Below are 24467 nucleotides of genomic sequence, written 5' to 3'. Positions count from 1 at the left end.
TTCGACTTTTATGTAGTTGGTGTATGTGTGGTGAAATGTGTGCTGAGAGTGGTATATGTGTTGAAGCACGTGGTAGTGTGTGGCGCATTTTGTGTGTGTGTTCATATCCCCGTGTGTGGTGAGTATCCCATGTCAGGGCCCCACCTTAGCAACTGTAAGGTATATACTCTTTGGCGCCTTCGCTCTCATTCTTTAAGTCCCCCTTGTTCACATCTGGCAGCTGTCAATTTGCCTCCAACACTTTTCCTTTCACTTTTGCCCCATTATGTAGATAGGGGCAAAATTGTTTGGTGAATTGGAACGCTCGGGGTTAAAATTTTGCCTCACAACATAGCCTATGACACTCTCGGGGTTCAGACGTGTGACTGTGCAAAATTTTGTGGCTGTAGCTATGACGGTGCAGAAGCCAATACATACATACATACACTTTTTCGCCATTAACAACAAAACCCAGTTGCATATTAATGCCAGGGAGGAAAACACCAAGTGATGTACCTCCCTATAAAACGCTACACCGACTTCAAAATGCGTGGAAAGCCAGAGGAAAGGAGCAAAAGGTGACAAAGGATTTGTAAAAGCATAAATATCTTTATTATACAATCTTACAAAGAGTCATTACATACAGAAAGTAACCAAAAAATGTGCACCAAGACCATAAATGACCTTTAATTTTTGCAACATAGAGTGTGGTGGTCTCTGCAAGAGTGTGTTTCTCTCCCGTCCTATTGGCATTTATGGTCTTGGTGCACATTTTTTGGTTACTTTCTGTATGTAATGACTTTTTGTAAAATTGTATAGTAAAGATATTTATACTTTTACAAATCCTTTGTCACCTTTTGCTCCTTTCCTCTGGCTTTCCACTTTTTCCCCATTATGTAGATAGGGGTAAAATTGTTTGGTGAATTGGAACGCGCGGGGTTAAAATTTCACCTCACAACATAGCCTATGAGGCTCTCGGGGTCCAGACGTGTGACTGTGCCAAATTTTGTGGCTGTAACTGCAACGGTGCAGATGACAATCCTGGACATACATACATACATACAAATACACCCACATTGAGCTTTATATACAGTATTAGATGGCACAAAAACACATAATAATAGTGCATAATATAATAAAATAAGAAGGGCACATAACCGCAGATTGATATACAAAGGACTCCATGAGTATAAAAAATCCTCTATTATTAATATATTAAAATCATGGAGGCCCATCCAATAAATAAATACATAGGCTTAATTAATACCAGCAGGTAAATTGCCAAAAACTGTTGCACTGTGACTTCCGGGTTGCACTGATGGCGTATACGCCGTAACATCTCATGCCCCGGATTGACTCTACTATAAATATCTCATCAACAGATCATCATACCATCCCCCTGACGAAGGAGACTAAATCCAAAACGCGCGTCAGGGCGCGTTCTTATCGGCACACCGCTTCCAATATTCAGACGGCTTACAGGTACAATTGCCCCAATTATTGCACTGGTTTCATTTTGTGTGGTGTTCACTTCAGCCATATTGGTTTTTACACTTATACTATTTGCTGCACACAGTTTTTTTACTTATTGTGGTTATATACAAACCTTTTTTTGCACCATTGCACTTTATTAGCACCTTGTGGGTGTTTTTGTTTTTAGCAACTTACATGCTGGTATTAATTAAGCCTAAGTATTTATTTATTGGATGGGCCTCCATGATTTTAATATTTTAATATTAAGAGGATTTTTTATACTCATGGAGTCCTTTGTATATCAATCTGGGGTTATGTGCCCTTCTTTTTTTATTTTATTATGCACTATTATTATGTGTTTTTGTGCCATTATCTAATAAAGGTCATTTATAAATTGCTATCTTTTAGTTTTATTTTATATACTATTGACTATATATTTCTTTCACCATTGACTTCTGCTCGTTTTTCCTCCGCCATTCTCTGTGGTTTTATTGTTGTCATTATCCGGATGGTCTGCCATCTATTTTTCAAGTGGGGGTATACCAATTCATGATAAATTTGGTGATATTTATATACTATAATCTTAATATTTTAATTTATGGTATTACGCCCTCTTGTTTAATTTTTTATTTTTCACATTTCACAACAGGGCAGGCAGTCTCTGCATAAGAGTCCCGAAAATAGTGAGAGCTGTGAGCCTCTTAGGAAGTCCAATACAGTAAAATATACTGCCACTGCACACAAACAAAACTAGCAGAAGCAGGCCAAGCTTACGTGTCCTAAGCGGGCAGACTGAGGCAGATGCAGAGAACACACACACACATAGTTTGTTACAGGTACAACACTGAGAGGTGGAGAGGTTTGCTAGAAGGACTGAACCGGATCTTCTGGAAAGGAGCAGTCTCCTGCAGCACAGAGCCTGGAATTCAAGCAGAATACACAATCATGGACTGGAAGACAAACAAAAGCAGGAGCGAGGCAGCAGATGCTATCTTGAAAAAGGGCTATAAAGCACAAAAGATGAACAGGGAATCCAGAGTCCTGACAAGTTACCCTCTGCCATCTTCACCTTCTATTGGTGTCATCTTGTGACCGCAACTTCTAATTAATCAGAAGTCACTAATAATGGTCACAATCTCATAGTACAAGTCCATAAGAGCCACAACGAGGCTTTCATAGGCTTACATTGAAAAGTGACCTCCGGTACGCTCCAGCAAACACAGGAACAATCGTGCAGGTCATAAACAGCAGGAGATCGACAGGCGCAGCTGTGAAAGAAGGTGAAGGCAGCAGTGGGTAAGTATAAGACTAAAGGCCCCGTTACACATAACGATGTCCCAGCGATCCCACCAACGATCCGACATGGATGGGATCGCTGGGACATCGTTAGGCTGATCGCTGGTGAGCTGTCACATAGACAGCCCCTCCAGCGATCCAGACCAGCGAGCAAGCTTGTTTCCAATGTAAACAGCGGGTATCCAAGAGCCGCACGGCTCTTGGATACCCGCTGTTTACCCTGGAAGCCAGCGTGCACGCTGATTTCCAAGGTAAACAGCGGGTAACTAAGAGCCGCGCAGCTCTTAGATACCTGCTGTTTACATTGGAAACCAGCGTCCAGGGTCGCTGATTGCTGGTCTCTCGCTGCATCACGCAGCGATGCGCGCTGGCCAGCGGGAGACCAATGATCAAAAAACGGCCCAGGACAATCGAGCGCCATCAGCGATACTCGGCAGGGGGGCCGGTCGCTGATCCATGTCACACACAGCGATCTCGCTGGTGAGATCGCTGTGACATCACAAAATCAGCGATCTAGAAGCACCAATGAAAAAAAAGCTGGAATGGTGCTTTAATATGACACATTCCCTTTAAAGATAGACTGATTGATAGAGATACATTGCTAAAGACCTGTAGCCATACTGTACGCCTAGAGGTTATTTCAGCTCAAGACAAAATTATCACTGAATGACTGTAGTATCTTCTGCTTTTCAATGCCGTATTAGTCAGTATTTTGTCTAGTATAAATCTAAATATATTAGATTTTGAAAGAACCAAACCAAGATGGATGTTATTTCTACTGTGTAGAACAGCCAAACTAAAGTAGGATTCCAGGACTATCATTTGTCAGTAACTACCCAGTCATGGCCAAATAGAAGTCATAGCAGAGTTTTGGAAATACGAGGCTGATAACTTTCATGAAGACCAGTGTAGATGTATTCAGTCTTTGGCAGCTGAAAGTGAGTTGGGTGTTATTTGTTCTAAGCCCTGATCCTTGGTAAAACATTATACTGTATATGGTTTTCTAATGCTCTCTCTGGTCCTTCTTGCACTGATAATGGAGGCCAGCAGTAAAAATGGCTCAAGGACTCAAGGTGTCTAAGAGAAGTTTCTATAATCACATCGTTGATAGATGGATAGGTATCCAAAAAATACATAGTTTGGGTACAAGGAGCACAATAATGAAATGATGGAAAATGATGTGAGTGACATTTTGTTTACCATTTGTGTATCCATTTGTTTTCTTTAATTGACTTTTTTTTTAGATTTTTTATGTGACTATGCAGTTGTGAACTGTATATGTGTTATGTGCTATTATTAGATGTATAAGGACCAAGCGATTTTTTGTTTCTGAGCTTTTGTTTTTTCCCATCCTCTTCTTCCAAAAGCTATGACATCTTTTCCATCACCATAACCATGAGGGCTTGTATTTTGCAAGACGTGTTGTACTTTTGAATGACTTTATTCAATTTACCACATAATGTGCTGACAAATGGGGAAAAAAATAAAATGGGGGATGAAATGGGGAAAAAATGCAATTGCACAATTGTTTTTTGGGGTTTCAATTTCACGGCATTCACGATATGCTTGCAACGACTGGCAATTCTGCTGTTTCGCGTTTTTTAGTGGAATTACTGTATCATCATTATTTTATATTTTGCTATCTTGGACTTTTAAACATACAGCAATACTGGATATGTTTAATTCTTTTTAGGAATTTATTTTTTTAAAGTGTGCAAAGGGAGGTGATTACTCTTTTTTACTTTTTTTTTCTTTTTAGTGTATTTTTTATCCTTTTTAGTTCACTGTGATTCTTTGACTGCTCATTCTCTATACTGTAATGCTACACTATTGTAGAATATAGTGTACATGATGGTCTCCTATGAAACCCAGCCTGTGGCTTGACTTCACAGAAGTACGAAGAGGGTAATCATAGAGTCCTTCACCAGACCACAGGCTGCCATGGTACCTCACCGGTTCCATCCCCGGTACAGTGATTGACAGTGGCATGTAAAGAGTTACACAGCAGTGATTGGAGCTAGCTCCAGTCTCTGCTGTTACAAGCAGATTCCAGCTGTATAATACAGCCAGTATCTGCTGTGTGTAGAGTCGACTTATCTTTTGAGCACACTTCACACATGTGGAAACCAGCGCAGACATACAGTTGCATCCTTATACAACAAGGACTAAATTGTCTCCTAAAACATATATGACCAGAAAATATAATTGCAGGGATTGTCTAGAATAAGAAAGACTTCACTAATTTCTCCAAAAACAGCACTATAGCATCCCAGTTCACAGGTTGTGCATGGATATAGAGATATAGAGATCATCACTATTTAAGGTTGTCTGGAAACTTAATTCATGATATATCTGTAAGACAGCTCATGTGACCAGTGGGGTAGCCAGGTGTCAGATTCCCACCAATCTACTATTCAGGAAATCTGCTCCAACATGGCCAGATATAATCTCTGTCCATGGCAGAATACAGAAACCCCCTGCATTGCTTAGTGGCTGCTGACGAGAACTAACATTTATGTTCCAAATACTGTATGTATCTCTCATCAATTGTTAAAGGGAATCTGTCAACAGGCTTTTGCCACCTAATTTGACAGCAGCATAATTTATGGGCAGAGACTCTGATTCCAGTAATGTATGTGTGGAGTTCTCATGTGGTGTATGGCTGAGGGTTGTACTCCTGACGGTGTATGATGTATCTTACGGTGGCCAAGCTTCCTGTCAGGAGAAGTGTCTTTTCCTTCTCAAATTACACACACACAGGAAACTCCACAATACAATGTTTGCACAGTGACTGCCTCTAGGCCGAAGATGATGATGGTGGTAGTAGTTGGTCCATTTTAGCCCCAGTCATGAAGCAGCCGTAACAGTTTAAAGCAGAAGTCATTTTACTAAAGGTAATGGGGCAAATTATTATTTACAAACAGCAGTAAACTGAGGTACAGGATACACTCATGGTTGAGGATTGCTGAGTACCTGCAGACAGGCAGATCTTAGTAACCTCTGGTTTTATAAAGTCTGAATATTTCTTCTTCAGAACCACTGTGCTCTGTTTCTGCCCTGAGGTAATTCTTCCTCCTAGAGGTGCAATGGTAGCCTTCCTCATATGAAGACTATTAACTCCCCTTATCGTGTCAGTCCCCTTTTTAAGCAAAGTAGGCAAGGAGAAGGTAGGTAATTCTTTCACCTACAAAATGGCTTCCTCTTCTCAAGATGTCTGACCACCAACTGCCACTTCAAATTAAAACTAACTCACAGGATTTGGCTCCTCCCCTTCTATGTGACTGTAGAGCTGCAGTCATTGGCTGACTGCCCTGAGGCATTTTTCCAGAACCTTCTGCATATTCAAACAGAGCTGGGTCACCTGATCAAGCTTGTGAGGAGAAGATTAACCCTTTTTGTGCTGCCTGGCAGCAGGTCTCACAATATATTTAAAATGCACAGTCCACATAAAAATTCACAGCATTTATATGAAAACACACAGTAAACCCGGTATCCCATAGAAATGGCCACTTATGGCTTACTTATGACAAGTTGAGGTGCAGGTACTGTGTCCAAACTGCAAAGCAATTTGTTGACAGGAAAAAAAGATGTATAGTGCAGACCTGAAGCATAAAATGTATATTGAATGGTATGCTGCATAAGTGTATTGGTTAAAATTATAATTATATAGCAATATCCAAATAAGTAAGATTGTTTTTTTGTATAGCATAATCTGTCATTTTTACATATATACTGGCTTTACAGGGTTATTAGAGCACTGTCATATAATTATAATTTTAATCCTATGCACTCATTTATCGAGCGCACACCATTCTTTTAGCATATTATATAATAATTATACATTTTTTGCTTTAGGTCTGTACTGTGTACCTGCTTTTTCCTGTTCATCACTTGCTCCGCAGATTGGAGTCAGCATCTACACCCTGGACTATCATAAGTAAGACTCCTTTTTTCCTTACAGCACTTTCTGTTTATAATACATGAATGCTGGTTGGTTTCATAAGGTTCGACTATTGAAATACTACTATATTTTTAGCGTAGGTTGGTGCTATGCTTTATATTATACTAGCTGAAGAGCCCGGCGCTGCCCGGGCATAGTAACTAACTGTGGTTAGCTATAACAAATTATAATTATCCTCCATCTCATAGTCCCGTGCCCATATACCCATCATACATATCCTCCATCCCATAGTCGAGTGCCCATATACCCATCGTACATATTCTCCATCCCATAGTCCCATGCCCATATACCCATCATACATATTCGCCATCCCATAGTCCAGTGCCCATATACCCATCATACATATCCATGATCCCATAGGCCCGTGCCCATATACCCATCATACATATCCTCCATCCCATAGTCGAGTGCCCATATACCCATCACACATCCTCCATCCCATAGTCCCATGCCCATATACACATTGTACATATTCTCCATCCCATAGTCCCATGCCCATATACCCATCATACATATTCGCCATCCCATAGTCCAGTGCCCATATAGCCATCACACATCCTTCATCTCATAGTCCCATGCCCATATACCCATCATACATATCCTCCATCCCATAGTCCCGTGCCCATATACCCATCATACATATCCACCATCCCATAGTCCCGTGCCCATATACCCGTCGTACAAATCCTCCATCCTATAGTCCAGTGCCCATATACCCATCACACCCTCTATCCCATAGTCCCGTGCCCATATACCCATTATGACATCATCATCACCATGGCAACCGTTATGACTAGAGTTGAGCGAAACGGGTCGAAAAATTTCAAAAGTCGCCGACTTTTGGCAAAGTCGGGCTTCATGAAACGAAACCCGACCCTAGGATGAGGTCGGCCACGAGGTCGGCGACTTAAGCGCCAAAGTCGTGTTTCAAAAATTTGTTTTGTGCTCTTTTTCAGCCAATCAGGATCCACGGACACTGTGGGCAACGTGATGACATAGGCAGGGGTCACCACCATCTTTCAGAAGGGCATGCAAGTGATTAGCTTGCTTTGGTGGGCGTCACAGGGGGTATAAAAGGGCGTGCACGCCGACCGCCATGTTACTCATACTGATCTCAGAATAGGGAGAGCTGCTGCTGATGATGATTTTGTAGGGAGAGCGTTAGGCAGGGAAGAAGACACCAAAAACTGCTTCTGCTGCTAGCGATTTTGCACCTTCTAGTTTTGTCTAGTTTTCAAACAGTTAAATATATTTGCTGTTTGATCACATTCAAAACTATAGAGAGACAGCGTGTGTCAGTCCGTATACTTAAAAAACACGGAGCTTGACAATTTTACGTACACCGGACAGCCGTGTACGTGCACGCTCCTCTCTCAGTACCGTGTAACGGCTGTTATCACGGCCACAGTGAAGCTATCTGTATGTCGCTCTGTAAGGATAAGTCGAGGACTTGTTCCGTTCTTACAGACCTGCACTCTAGGGAGATTCCTATTCTGCCCAATTCTATATACACCTTGTAGTTTGTCATACACTAGCCAATTTCTGCCTGTGACATAGCGCTGTGATATTCAGTGGGCCTCACACAATCCAAAAGTGTCCAGTGTCCACAAGTGTGTGCAGAAATTCAAAATCTCCGTTATCCTCTAGTGACATTTTTCACACCTGCGACATCGAGCCTGTGACATAGTGCTGTGATATTCAGTGGGCCTCACACAATCCAAAAGTGTCCAGTGTCCACAAGTGTGTGCAGAAATTCAAAATGTCCATTATCCTCTAGTGACATTTTTCACACCTGCGACATCGAGCCTGTGACATAGTGCTGTGATATTCAGTGGGCCTCACACAATCCAAAAGTGTCCAGTGTCCACAAGTGTGTGCAGAAATTCAAAATGTCCATTATCCTCTAGTGACATTTTTCACACCTGCGACATCGAGCCTGTGACATAGTGCTGTGATATTCAGTGGGCCTCACACAATCCAAAAGTGTCCAGTGTCCACAAGTGTGTGCAGAAATTCAAAATCTCCGTTATCCTCTAGTGACATTTTTCACACCTGCGACATCGAGCCTGTGACATAGCGCTGTGATATTCAGTGGGCCTCACACAATCCAAAAGTGTCCAGTGTCCACAAGTGTGTGCAGAAATTCAAAATGTCTATTATCCTCCAGTGACATTTTTCACACCTGCGACATCGAGCCTGTGACATAGCGCTGTGATATTCAGTGGGCCTCACACAATCCAAAAGTGTCCAGTGTCCACAAGTGTGTGCAGAAATTCAAAATCTCTGTTATCCTCTAGTGACATTTTTCACACCTGCGACATCGAGCCTGTGACATAGCGCTGTGATATTCAGTGGGCCTCACACAATCCAAAAGTGTCCAGTGTCCACAAGTGTGTGCAGAAATTCAAAATCTCCGTTATCCTCTAGTGACATTTTTCACACCTGCGACATCGAGCCTGTGAAATAGCGCTGTGATATTCAGTGGGCCTCACACAATCCAAAAGTGTCCAGTGTCCACAAGTGTGTGCAGAAATTCAAAATCTCCCCTGTCCTATAGACACCGTGTACCTTGTTTTACATTACTATATAGTTTGTTGGATTTTGTCTACATTTCTACCAAAAATGAGGGAGGCTGGTGGAAGAGGCCATGGAATTGGGTGGGGGTTGGCAGCTGATAATGATGGTGTTGGTGGTGGATCTGATGGTAGTGGCAAAAGCAAAATAGGACTGAATGCAGGAGGTGTTGAGCCTGCGTCATCGTCTGGCTCCACAAGGCCTCGAAGGCTTAGTTTTCTAGGAGTTGGCAAACCGCTTTTAAAGCCAGAGCTTCAGGAAAAAGTTTTGTCTTACATTGCTGACTCAGCCTCCAGCTCTATCGCCTCCTCTTCTGAAGTTGTAAAAAATAAAAGCACTGAGTCATCATTGGAGGCTCATATTCATGAACCACACCTTTCCTTGTGTCCTTCACCCCAACCAAGATTGAAAGATGATGCAGGCCATACTAATGATTACTCCATGGAGCTGTTTTCACATACCATGCCTGGATTATCAAGTGAAATGGTGAATTACCCAGGCCAAGATGAATCTGACATGGAGTGCACTGATGCACAGCCACTGATAGATGATTCTGCTGGTACATTCACTCAGAGCACTACATTGTCCACGCAGTGTACAGAGCCAGATTCTGACCCTGATGAGACTCCCGCACACTATACCACCATACACGGTGACACAGAGGAAGGTGCACATGACATTGAAGAGGAGGTGATGGATGACCCAGTTGTTGACCCAGATTGGCATCCATTGGGGGAAGAGGGTGCTGCTTCCAATAGCTTAGATGAGGAGGAGGAGCATCCACAGCAGACATCGACATCGCAACAGCTGTTATTTGGCAGGCCCGGAGCACTCCAAAGACAGGTTCCAAAAATCAAAAGAGTTGCTGGACAGCTTGTCCAGAGGGTCAAAATATCACAGCGTGCTAGGCCGCAAAATGTCTGCCAAAGTAGGAAGAGTGCAGTGTGGCACTTTTTTGAACAAAATCCTCATGATCAGGCCAAGGTTATCTGTAAGAAGTGCGCAAAGACCTTTAGCCGAGGGAAAAATTTGAAAAATTTGAATACCAGGTGCATGCTTAGATATTTAACCAGCATGCACTTGCAAGCGTGGACACAACACCAAACCTCAAGTGCCACATGTGCAACTGATCACAAAGAAGGTAGTCAGCAACGCTACATTGTTTCCCCCACTGTAAGCCCACCGGTTAGCACAGCAGCAAATGTTGAGGTGTCGTTGCAAGGCCACATTTGTCAGGGAATCCCACTGTTATATCAACGAAAGACTGAATCTAGGCCATCAGAAAGAACACCAACTCCATCACCATCATCAACCCTGTCCACCGCTACTTCCACCATATGCAGCTCTCAAGTCCAGCTCACCCTCCCAGACACTATGAGTAGGTCAAGAATGTACTCAGTCTCTCATCCGCGTACACTGGGTTTGAACGCCCACATTGCCAAACTAATCTCGTTAGAGATGATGCCCTATCGGTTGGTGGAAAGCGCAGCTTTCCGCGAACTCATGGCCTATGCAGTACCACGCTATGACCTACCCAGTCGCCACTTCTTCTCTCGCAAAGCCATCCCAGCCCTCCACCATCATGTGAAAGACCGCATTGTCCATGCAGTCAAGCAGTCAGTGATTGGAAAGGTGCACCTCACAACTGATGCATGGTCCAGTCGGCATGGCCAGGGCCGTTACGTGTCCATCACTGTGCACTGGGTTAATGTGGTGGATGCAGGGCCCACAGGGGACAGCGGTGGTGGGACAGTGCTGCCTAGCCCACGGTATAGGAAACAGTTGGCTGTAGGCGTTCGACCCTCCTCCTCCTCCTCCAGAAGCGAAAGCTCGTCCACAGAGCGCAGTCGTATGAGCACTCCATCTGCAGCTGCCACTGTTGCACATGAGGTGTCCCCCTATCGAGCAGCTAGTGGAAAGCGTCAGCAGGCTGTGTTGCAGATGATGTGTTTGGGCGACAGACACACTGCCGAGGTGCTGGCCGAGTACTTTCAGCGACAAACTGAGTCATGGCTGGGCAGTGTACATCTTGAGGCAGGCAAGGTAGTTAGTGATAACGGCCGTAATTTTGTGGCAGCCATAGCCCTTTCAAAACTCAGCCACATACGTTGCTTGGCTCACACCTTGAACCTGGTGGTGCAGTGCTTCCTCAATAATTATCTGGAGTTAACAGCCCTGCTCCAGAACGTGCGAAGACTGCGCGCACATCCGCCGGTCGCCTGTACACTCCATTCATATGCAGAAGCTGCAGCGATTGCTCCACCTTCCCAACCACCGCCTCATTATCGACATTGCAACAAGGTGGAACTCCACCCTGCACATGGTTGAGCGGCTGTGCGAGCAGAGGCAGGCCATAATGCATTTGTGGGAGGATACACGGCCAGGCACTTTGAGAGCAGACATGGAGTTGACAGGTGTGCAGTGGTCGAAGCTGAAAGACCTCTGTAAAGTCCTTCAGTGTTTTGAGGAATGCACACGGCTGGTAAGCGCAGACGACGCCATCCTAAGCATGAGCATCCCACTTATGCGTCTGCTCATGCAAACTTTGACCCACCTTAAGGAGCAGGCGTCTGCAGCCAATGTTGACGAGGAGGAAGAGGTGGAGGGAATCCTTGATGACATTCAGCCATTGTCTTCTCAGGGACCTCTCCTGGACGAGGTGGAGGAAGACGAAGAGGAGGAGGATGATGATGGGGATGATTACTTAGGGGAGGAGGATGCATCTCGTTGGGCAAGTGAAACTGTTGGCGTGGCAAGGTCTGGTACAGGGTTTGTGCGTGACTGGAGGGATGTGGATTTGCCAGAAAGTGCTCCTCCACCCAGCACTCGTAGTGCATCATTGACACCGGGAACATTGGCCCACATGTCAGATTATGCCTTGCAGATCCTAAAAAGGGACCCACGCATTGCCAAAATGATGAAAGATGACGACTACTGGTTGGCCAGCATCCTGGATCCACGCTATAAAGGCAAATTACAAAACATCATGCCACAGGAGAACCTTGACCTAATATTGGCTACTAAACAAGCAACTCTGGTTAACCGGTTGGTTGAGGCATTCCCAGCACACAGCAGCGGTGATGGTTCTCACACGAGCCGTACGGGCCGGGGGCAGCTTGGCAGAGGTGTTCGTGGTGCACACAGCAGAAGTGGCGTTGGAGACAGGGGTTTCATGACAATGTTGTGGACTGATTTTTCACGGACCGCTCACACAACTGGTAATACTGCATCGATGGAAAGTGACAGGAGACAGCAGTTGACAACTATGGTTAACAACTACTTTTCCTCCTATATCGATGTTCTCCCCCACAGGTCATTCCCCTTTGACTATTGGGCCGCTAAACTGGACAACTGGCCTGAATTGGCACAATATGCCTTAGGCTACTTTCACACATCCGGTGTGTGGGGTCCGGCGGCGTGCGGCGAAAAGCCGGGCCGCCGGATCCGGCCTGCAGCCGTGACACCGGATGTGTGTGCGGCGAGATGATACGGCTCGGACATTATTAAAGGAGCCGCAGGACAGAGGCAGCCAATGAGACAGCTGCTGAAAGGGAGGTGAGGGGAGGAGAGGATAGGAGAGGGGAGGGGAGGAGAGGGGAGGGGGGTGGAGAGAGAGAGACATGGGGGGTTAACATTAGTGTCCAGGCAAGAGAATCTCTCTCTCTTGCTGGGCACTTGTGGGGTTAACCCCACAGAGAGATCTCTCTCTCTCACCCAGACACTGTGAGTGTTAACCCCACAAGTGCCCGGCGAGAGAGATCTCTCACAAGTGTCCGGGTGACAGAGAGAGATCTCTCTCTCTCGCCGGGCACTTGCGGGGTTAACATTCACAGAGTCCGGGCATGCGCTGTGGAAAAAGCCGGTCCGGCGCTGCAAAAAAACGTTACATGGAACGTTTTTCCCAGACGCCGGACAGGCTGTTTTTTCCGGATCAGGCAAAAACCGGATACGCCGCATAGGTATCCGGCGCGATGCGGCAATAATGAAACTGAATGGGGGAAAAACCGGATCCGGTGGCAACCGGCGCCGGATCCGGTTTTTACACTTTTCGCCGCATCGTGCCTGATGCTGAAAACCGGATGTGTGAAAGAGGAGGAGCTCGCTTGCCCAGCTGCAAGTGTGCTATCGGAAAGAGTCTTCAGTGCAGCGGGATCAATCCTGACAGAAAAAAGGACACGTCTGTCAACCCAAAATGTGGATGATCTAACCTTCATTAAAATGAACCATGCATGGGTTTCCAAGGATTTTGTCCCACCTTCCCTGGATGACACATAGGTTGCCAGAAAAATGGCTTGCTTTGGTCCTCCTCCTATTCCGCGAACTTGACCTATTTCGCCTTTTGAAGCAGCTGAATGACCCACATCTACATATGCCACTTTGTAAACCTCCCTAAGTGGGCGGCCCCCCCATGGCCGGGGTCACCACCTAGCGCACAAAACCGTGCGAGTGCCGTTGCCCTGAACAGGTGGGTAGGCCGACTTTTGGGCGCGGGCAAGTGCATTCAAGTGTCTCTGACAGTGGTGGTGCACACCCGCCATCAGACACACCGCCGTACTATGAGGGGCCCAGTGCCAGTACCGACGCATACGAGTGTGCCCCCCTTGCTTGGGCAGGGCCCCAGCATTTGCAATGTTTACCTCTCCCTGCTCCTCCGCTGTGTAGTCTGGGCTGTCAAATCCTTCACTAGGACTGCCACTACAAATTGATTGAACTGAAAGATGATGGTTAAGATGTAGCTATGCCCTGTCCTGCTGGCCGGGCTCTAGCTCCAGATGATCAGTGGCTTCCATTTCTTATGGACGTCGACTCACAATTGCATGCAGTGGTGGTTTATCATCAGCTTTCACAGTTTTCCTACTCACAAACGTGTGACATTCCGGCGCACATTTCAAAATGTGCCCTCTCATGCCAATCAAATAGAATCGCCTACGGCCTGTGGCTTCTGTCTTTTGCACTCCAAAGTTACGTGACAGATCATGATAGCCAGTGAGCACCATGTTTACATCGCTCCCTGTGATAAAAATTGGATTGAGATGAGTAACAGTGATGGAATCAACGGAAGTGCAATACAGCAAGACTTTATTCACAAAAAAATGTTTTCACTGTCTCAATACACAAATTAATTGAGGGTCAGCATCGCCTATGATAATTGTGATGGAAGTTTTTCCCGTGAATAATAATTCCTAGATTTCTGCAATCAATAGCCTTTATGTCACTAATTGTATGCATCTCATTTCCTATTGCGGAGAGGCTGGACTGTATTACTGAGACAGAAATATATATGAAGATTTAAAAATAACACCAAAAGTATACAGTTGTGTACGCCTCAAATGCATTTCCTATTTTTCCACTTTTTAGATTGCTGTGTAATCCATACTGAGAACACGGAGATTTTACATGTTTAAACTATGCTATATATACCTGCTATCCAGTGATAAAGTACCCTTTCATAACTTTGTACAATCTGGTCAAATTCATACTGGGCCTGAGAACATCTGAGTCTGCCTCCTGATCTATAGACATATATTTTTAATGTGTAAACTAGGCTACATATATACGTGTTATCCGGTGAAACTGTACCCTTTATCAACTTTCTACAATGTTGTTGAATCCATACTGGGCCTGAGAACGACTGCCGAGCTGTTAAGCAAGCTACAGCACCTGTGGTTTGGACACGTAATTTTTTCATTAATGACGGTTAGGCCTAACTCCGGAATTGCTGTTGACCTGAACTTACTGGGAAATCATCGTTCGCGGGGAATAATCTGAATCCCAGATCCCCATCACTAACGGAGTTCAGCAGGTTATCTGCACCTGTAAGCGACAAAAGCTGGTCCTTTCAGTGTAGCGTGCATGCAGCCCCGGACATGTACTGGAATGCTAGACCTGTTATTGCTCGATCTCACGTGCCACAGCCTCGCGTATCCCTCTAGTAAGCTTGACGCGTACCTCGGGGCCATGCCAGAGTCTCGGTCGTTAACGGAATAAAGCTGAGAAATCGCTAGCACAACTACAAACAGACATACCACACCACACACAGAATCGACAAAGCTTGCAATCTGTCCATCTTTTCTGTAGTTTGTATGGTACTGGTTTCCCGGGTGCAGTCCAATTAAGCCACAGGCTCCACTCCTGGTGGTGCCCTTTAGGACATTCCTTTAAAGTTCAGCTTTGCAATCATACTGCCCCCGGAAACCAAAAACTTTGCCTTCAGGGACGCTGTTTGGAGGTTCGTGGGAATAACCCCGCCCGATCAGCAGTCGGCATATAGGTCGCCCTCCCAGGGCTGTGGGGTACTCGGTACCGGGCCGGTGTCAGTGGGATGTGTCACAGCAGCGGTGACCCAGACGGTGGCCCTGGGCGCCCATGTATATGGTGTGGTATAATGGTAAAGAGTTTATATAGATAGTTTGACGCCACCTGTGGTGTTCGGCAACATAGATGTTAGGCCGACGCTGCATGCAGATCCTCTGGGACAGATGGTGTTGTGCAGCAAAGATGGTGAAGCTCCCCACAGGTGGAGCTGGAGTCCCAGGGAAGTGTAGATGTAGTGATGGGGGAAAGGCACAGGCGGTGTAGGTGCTGGTACCCAGATGTACCGGTGCTGGAATAACTGTAGGACACCAGAGCGTGCAGTTCCAAAGCTTTACTCACAGTCTGCAGGTTACACAGTGTCCTTCGGGTCAGGACCTCTGCCAACCTCCGGGACCAGAATGGAAAGCTCCCTTCCAACACTCCGCCAACATGTACCTTCCTGAACGTCTCCTTTCTAGCGCTTGTGGGGGAAGCACTCACAGGACCGTGGTTCACTGAAACGCCTCCTGTCTAACAGATGTTCCTCAGACTTTACTTGTATGGCAGACAGCTGTAGCCTTTTCCTTCTGCCTCGCACACGTCGATGCTGGGGCCTCCGAGCCTTAGTTGGGTACAGAGCATTTATAGCTGCTACTTCCCCCAGTTTCTGCTGCAGGAACGTCAGTGTCCCTACAAACTCGGAGACCGGAATCCGGACCATGCACTCCAGCTAGGAGTGAGCCTTAACTCTGCTCATCCTCCAGCTCCCCTTCTCACGTCCACACACTTCCCCTTCCCTGCACAGAGTGCACTAACTTACCTCTTCCCGACCACAGAAAGCAGCTCCTCAGCAGTCAGGTTCAGAGGTCTCCCTGCTGGCCTGGAGTGGGAAATGTGTTGTGTGTTGGTTTCACTGCTAGAGAGATCCTTCATTGCTCCCAAGCTTGACAACACACTCCCTAGGAGGAAGGCAATGCCACAGTGGCGACCGTACTCTTGGGGATGCCACAAGTGCACTGAGGCCCAGCCACTGCTGGATGATGCTGCTGGTACATTGACCCAGACCACTACATTCCCCTCGCACTCTACACAGCCAGAATCTGACCCAGAGGAAACTCAGGTTCCCCTTCCCGCATACTATACCACCTTACACGGTGACAAAGAGGAAGGTGCAGATGAAAGTGCAGGTTCCTTGAGCAGGTGGGGGGCATACTAATGGGCGATGGCACTGGCACAGGGCACCGCATATTACGCAAAACTGTCTGCCGGAGGGAGGGCCTAAACAGCCAAGTGCAGTGAGATGGAAGATGGGGGCGACAAGGAGTTCAGAGTAGTGCAGGGATTCCCTAGCAAGGAGACTTATGTAATTGTTTTCAATGTTGGGACAGCAATTTTTGGGGAGCACTATACTCTGGTGAATGATATATGGGGACAACCATACACTGGAGCATTCCAAAGGTGGACATCAGACACTGGAGCAGCATTTACAGGGCCCATTATACACTAGAGCAGTAGAAATGGGGCCCATTATATATGGAGCATTATTTGGGCCCATAAGATAGTGGAGCTTCATCCATTGGGACCAACATATACTATAGCATTATGTGGAGCTCATCATATACGGTTTGAAACATTATATGGGAATAATGATTCCGTATGGAGAAAGATATGGGCCTCATTACTCTGTATAGCGCACTAAGCGCTGGCCATAATACTGTATGGAGCTATATACTGTCCATTTTTGGAGGTATTGGAGAATTTAAAATGGATATCAGTCATGAGATATAAGAAGTGAAGTATTTTTGATTGTACTATACTGCTATTTCTCTGCCGCATCGGAGCATCATGAGTTGTGGTATGTGTTAAAGGGGCGCTCTTTGGCCCTGGGCCCACGAAAACCTGGAGCCAGCCCTCCCCCCCACAACTGTAGCCAAATAACCCCCATTTTTCAGTGTGTAACTAGTATTATGAAGTTAATTAAGGTTGACAAGCTTCAGTAACAAGAATTTATGCTTTTGGCATTCAAATGGGCACTGTTGGTGTGTTTCCTGTCCTCCTCTCACTGCTGACTTTAATTCTCCATTGACTTACATTGGGTTTCGTGTTTCCGGACGACCCCGACTTTTCCCTATAGGCGGCCGATTTTGCTCGACCCGACTTTTGGAAAAGTCGGGTTTCATGAAACGAAACTCGACCCTAAAAAACCAAAAGTCGCTCAACACTAGTTATGACATAACCGTCACCACTGCAACCTATTAAGACATCATCGTCACCATGGCAACCATTGTGACAGCATCTTCGCCTTTGCAACCTATTATGACATTAGCGTCGCCATGGCAACCATTATGACATCATAATGAGGGGCGGGACTTGCAACCTATGATGACATCAGCGTCACCATGGCAATCATTATGACATCATAATGAGGGGCGGGACTTGATACACACACTTTTTCCCCATTATGTAGATAGGGGCAAAGTTGTTTGGGGAATTGGAACGCGCGGGGTTAAAATTTCACCTCCCAACATAGCCTATGATGCTCTCAGGGTCCAGATGTGTGACTGCCAAATTTTGTGGCTGTAGCTGCGACGGTGCGGATGCCAATCCCGGACATACACACACACACACATATACATACATACATACACACCCACATTGAGCTTTATATATTAGACATCGTGTTATTTTGGTCATTACGACAGTATAGGCAGTTTGCTTGTATCAGCTGAAGCGTGATATCTTTCCTTTATTCATTTATATTTTTGCACGACAGGTTAGGCACAGAAGCTGTCTAGACACCAGCAGCTTTAGCTCACATTTATTGGTATCAGGAGCGCCAGTGTATCTACTTATTTACCTTTATAAAAATGTTTGTCAGCTTTCTGCCTATGTACATTGTACACAGAAAGCTGCCAATCAGTGGTGTGGGTGGGTTATACAGTGCTCAACATTCAGAGAATTGGTAGATTTGCAACAAATAAAACTGTTATTTCATCAAAATGGCAACAAACAGTCCAGTAAGTAATACATCTTTTGATACATCATGCTGCTCTACAGATTCCTTTTAAGTCCTGAACAACCACTGTTGCCTAGTAGTCAAATTGAAAATAATAATTATTAATATATTTGTGCTCAAAAGTTTACATACCCCAGCAGAATTTTTACTTTTTTGGCCTTTTTTCAGAGAATATGAATGATAACAGCAAAACTTTTTCTCCACTCATGGTTAGCGGTTACGTGAAGCCACTTATTGTCAAACTACTATGTTTTCTCTTTTTAAATCATAATGACAACCCAAAGCATCCAAATGACCCTGATCAAGAGTTTACATACTCAATTTATTAACACCGTGTATTGCCCCCTCTAACATAAATGACAGTTTGAAGTCTTTTGTGGTAGTTGTGGATGAGGTTCTTTATTTTCTCAGATGGTAAAGCTGCCCACTCTTGGCAAAAAGCCTCCAGTTCCTGTAAGTTCCTGGGCTGTCTAGCATGAACTGTGTACTTGAGATCTCCCCAGAGTGGCTCAATGATATTGAGGTCAGGAGACTGAGATGGCCACTCCAGAACCTTCACTTTGTTGTGCTGTAGCCAATGACAGGATGACTTGGCCTTGTGTTTTGGATCGTTGTCATGTTGAAATGTCAAAGTACGTCCCATGCGGAGCTTGCGGGCTGATGATTGCAAATTTGCCTCTAGTATTTGCTGATAATGTGCTGCATTCATCTTTCCTTCAACTTTGACCAAGTTTCCTGTGCCTTTGTAGATCACACATCCCCAAAACATCAGCGATCCACCTCCATGTTTTACAGTAGGAATGGTGTTCCTTTCATCATAGGCCTTGTTGACCTCTCTCCAAATGTAATGCATAAGGTTGTGGCCAAAAAGTTCAATTTTGGTCTCATAACTCCAAATTACCTTGTTCTAGAAGTTTTGAGGCTTGTGTCAGTGCTGTTTTACATATTGTAGGTGAGATACTTTGTGGCATTTGTGCAGTAATGGCTTTCTTCTGGCGACTCGATCATGCAGCTCATTTTTCTTCAAGTGCCTCTTTATTGTGCATCTTGAAAGAGCCACACTGCTAGTTTTCAGAAAGTTCAGTATTTCAGCTGATGCTATTTGTGGGTTTTTCTTTGCATCCTGAGCAATTTTTCTGGCAGTTGTGGACAACATTTTTGTTGGTCTACCTGACCATGGTTTTGTTTTACAGAGCCCCTGATTTTCCATTTGTTATCCTTAGATATCTTTTTGTATCCCTGTCTTGTTTTATACAGTTCAAATACCTTTTCCCGTAGATCCGTTGACAATTTTTTTGCTTTCCCCATGACTCACAATCCAGAAGCCTCAGTCGCTGGATGAAAGTTGCAAGAGTCTGTCTGGATCCCAGAAACTCACTCAACTTTTATGCACACACACTGATTACAAGCAAACAGGTCACAGGTGAGGATGTCACCTTTAGTAGTCAGTCAAACCCATTTGTGTCAACTTCTTTGCATGTTATCAGGCCAAAATAATCAGGGTATGTAAACTTTTGATCCGGGTCATTTAGATGTTTTGGGTTGTCATTATAATTTAAAAAGAGAAAACACAGTAGTTTAAATAAATGGCTTCGCTCAACCACTAACCACTGGAGAAAAAGTTTTGATATTATCATTCATATTCATTGAAAAAAGGCCAAGAAAGCAAAAATTCTGCCGGGGTATGTAAAGTTTTGAGCACAACTGCACATACACTAAATGATCAAAAATATATACCTTATTTTTCAGATTATAAAACACACTTTTGTTCCCCAAAATACTTTCTTATAATCTGAATGTAGCTTACTGACTGTGATAGAGTTGGGTTCCAGGGTCCAATAATGCTGCCGCAGGAGGAAGCTTGTGGCGGCGGTAGCTGCAAGAGTGGGATGATGCTGCAGATGGAGATCTCCGCTCCCGAGCTTTCAATTGCGCATGAGTTACCTCTTTTGGGTCATTTCCCCTGGGTCCACCACTTTGAAAAGCATGGAAAGTGTGGGGGCTTCAGGCTTTCACAAAATGTTGATGGAGCCCCTGCACCGCTGAACACCACCTCTTACCAGCCTTGGGCCTGCAGCATCTCCTGCCTCTTCCACCGCTGCCAGCTTCCTACTACAGAGACCCTGTGTCATGGTCTGCTGATTAGGTGTTTTTATGGTTAACCTGGATGGCCTCACTCTGGGATTCGGGAGGCTTCTTATAGCCTCATTGTGGGGCCATTCCCTTTTGCTTATACTCTGACCCTTGGCCGAGTGTGTTTGACCCTGTTGTGCTTGTGTCAGTACTTCGTGCCTGTGCTATGTTTCGTCTGTCTGGCTCTGATTTGGCTCTGTCCCTGTTATGAGTTTTGCCTGCCCCTTTTGTACTCTGCTGTCCTCTCTTTGTATGACCCCTTGGCTATGTCCTGACTATCCCTTCTGTCTAATCCTTTGGTGCTGTTGTGCTATCCCATGCTTTGACCCCGGCCTGATCTGGTTCATGTCCCTGTCTTTGTCCCATAGTTACCCTTCAGCTCCTAGCCCTGTGGAGCTTAGGCGATGCCCCCAGCAGTCACTTGCTTCAGGTCCTGTTTGTCTGATGCACGCATCTTCACTGCTGCTGCCCCGCTCCACAGGTATCTTTGGGCACATTTTGTTTTGCTCAGGACACGCGCACTGGCTTAGTGAGCAAGTGCAGTGCGGTGTTCCTGCCACCCTGCCACCTGGGACCTCGCTCCAATGCCCCCGCTCCTTAGGTAAGAACCCCCATTTTATAAAAATTTTTACCTATTTTCTTCTCCAAAATGTGGAGTGCGTCATATAATCTGGTGTGTTTTACAATCCGCAAGATACGGTATACATCGCACCTATAGGAACTTGGATACAAACATGTGGCTAATATGGAGACAGACCTAACTATGACATTCTCCACTTTTCGTGTGCCTGTGGGAAGTGGTGGCCATTTAACCATAAGATCATTTGTGAGATCAGACACTTTTGTATAAATAGGTCTGTCTTGCAAAGTTATGATTTTATTTTCAACTCAAGTAGTCAACTGTGTAAAGGTCAGGTCTGTGAGGGCCACCTGAATGTTAAACACAAAACTCATCACATCCTGTCTTTATGATCCTCGTCTATTGCTCAAATGCATAGTTATGTTGGTACAGGAAACGGTGTCCACATGTAGTGGCACTAGCATTACCCTTTCTGTAAAATAATTGTTCTTCCCCAAATCTTGAATGACAGCTGCGTACTATTTTATTCTCAACCACCAAATTTCACAGTAGGCACTATGAAGAATTAGGCATCATCCTCCAGATACCTGCCAAACCCAGATGGATTTTTCTGACAGCCAGATAATGAAAGATGAGTTATATCAAGAGAACATATTTCCACTGCTCCATAGTCCAATGTTGGGGTGCTTTATACAATTCACCTGACCATCACCTAATAACACTAGTACCTACAGTATGTCAAGGAACTAATGCTCAAGCGCCTTCCTAGATGTCCTTGTGGCTGGATTCAGATAAATGTTATGCTAGCTACGTATCCATTACGTGCATAATCCAAGTTTAACTCTGAGACACAAGGTCATAGTCAGACTATTTTAAATAGTAATTGCTCAAAGAGAAAAGAATTATAATTCTTAATCTACCAAATGCGATTTCCTTTAATTGTGAGGAAAATACTCCTTCTCAGTGGAAGTGGAACAAACCTTGCTGATTGTTCATGCACTGCCAAACCAAACTGTAGTCACATTAGTAAACAGTTCCAAGTGCATTGTTTCCTGACATTATCTGAAGAATCATTTTTCTGACTGGCATTTCATTATATACAGATCCTGTAGTAGGATGGAAGATACAGCTAAGATATTCTTACAGGGTTTATCCAAGACTTTTTTTTACAATGAGCTTAAAAAATAAAAGGTAGATATTTGCTAACTACCTGCCTAGTTTTACTGGGAAAAAATGAACTGAAGTACAAGTTGGTATGCATGCAAAATAGGAGCATGTTCAAACTGGCCATTATACAGACAAAGCCTAATACAGAAACAAAATGAACATACTGTATACCCTGCTGTAAGTAAGTAAAAGCAATACTGCATATAAATAGCATTGGGTACTTAATAAACTCCATTTTTGAGTAACCCCTTAATGACCAGGGGTATTTTTGGTTTTACATTTTCATTTTTCCCTCCCCTTCTTTCCAGAGCCATAACTTTTTTATTTTTCCGATTATATGGCCATGTGAGGGCTTATTTTTTGCGGGACGAGTTGTACTTTTAAATGACATCATTGGTTTTACCATATCGTGTACTCGAAAACGGGAAAAAAATTCCAAGTGCGGTGAAATTGCAAAAAAAGTGCAATCCCACACTTGTTTTTTGCTTGGCTTTTTTGTTACGTTCACTAGATGCTAAATATCACCTGCCATTATGATTCTCCAGGTCATTACGAGTTCATAGACACCAAACATGTCTATGTCCTCTTTTATCTAAGTGGTGAAAAAAAATTCTAAAGTTTGCTAAAAAAAAAAAAAAAAAAAAAATTTGCGCAATTTTCCGAGACCCGTATAGTCTCCATTTTTCATGATCTGGGGTCGGGTGAGGGCTTATTTTTTCCGTGCCGGACTGACGTTTTTAATGATACTACATTTGTGCAGTTACGTTCTTTTGATCGCCCGTTATTGCATTTTAATGCAATGTCTTGGTGACCAAAAAAACGTAATTCTGGCGTTTTTAATTTTTTTCTCGCTACGCCGTTTAGCAATCGGGTTAATGCTTTTTTTTATTGATAGATCGGGCGATTCTGAACGCGGCAATACCTAATATGTGTATGTGGGATTTTTTTTACGGTTTTATTTTGATTGGGGCGAAAGGGGGGTGATTTGAACTTTTAGGTTTTTTTAATTTTTTTTTTATTTTTAAACATTTTTTTTTTTTTACTTTTGGCATGCTTCAATAGCCTCCATAGGAGGCTAGAAGCTTGCGCAACCCGATCGGCTCTGCTACATATGGGCGATGAGCAGATCGCCCATATGTGGCAGATTTACTGCTGTGCTTTCAGCGCCGACCACCGGGTGGCGCTGAAAGCCATATGCCTGGAACAACCATAGAGGTCTCATAGAGACCTCTGGTTGTCCAGGCAACATGACGCCGACCCCCGATCACGTGACGGGGGTCGGCGGTGACGTCATTTCCGGCCCGGCGGCCGGAAATGCTATTTAAATGCACGCTGTCAGCTTTGACAGCGGCATTTAACTAGTTAATAGGCGCGGGCGGACGGCGATTCCGCTCGCACCTATTGCGGGCACATGTCAGCTGTTCATAACAGCTGACATGTCCCGGCTTTGATGCGGGCTCAGTGCCGGAGCCCTCATCAAAGCAGGGGAAATGTCTGATGACGGACTGTGTCCGTCATTGGACAATAAGGGGTTAAAAAAAGCCTGAAAGCCATCTCACCAGTGTCAATGTGTACCTTACCATGTGTCAAATTGACATCACTGTGAATAAGGGCTGAGCATGACCGGGTCCTGATTATGTATACCCAGAAATTGGGAAAGTTATAGAAACATAAGTGCAGAAATTACTTAGTGCAGGTGAGGGTGTGGCTTCCCTTTACTTGAGCTGGACATTAGATTTAAATGGCTTTTCATTTGCTCGTTATCCATATTCGGGACCCGTTCCTGCTCGGCCCTTATTCACATTGACATCACTTTGACACATGGTAAGATTTTAATACCAGAGGCTAGGACCGTAATGATTTGGGTATGCCTTGAGGCTGGTGCAATGGTTTTTATGCTTTTTATATATAAAAAATTGTGTTTACTAAGTACCCAATGTTATTTATATGCACTATTGCTTTTACTTATTTACTATTTATATGTTAATTTTGCT

This window comes from Dendrobates tinctorius, unplaced genomic scaffold (assembly GCF_039654945.1).
Source record: "Dendrobates tinctorius isolate UK_male_01 unplaced genomic scaffold, ASM3965494v1 ptg000008l, whole genome shotgun sequence".
NCBI lineage: Eukaryota > Metazoa > Chordata > Amphibia > Anura > Dendrobatidae > Dendrobates > Dendrobates tinctorius.
The sequence above is the reverse complement of the archived record's forward strand: the minus strand, read 5'-3'. Positions refer to the sequence as shown.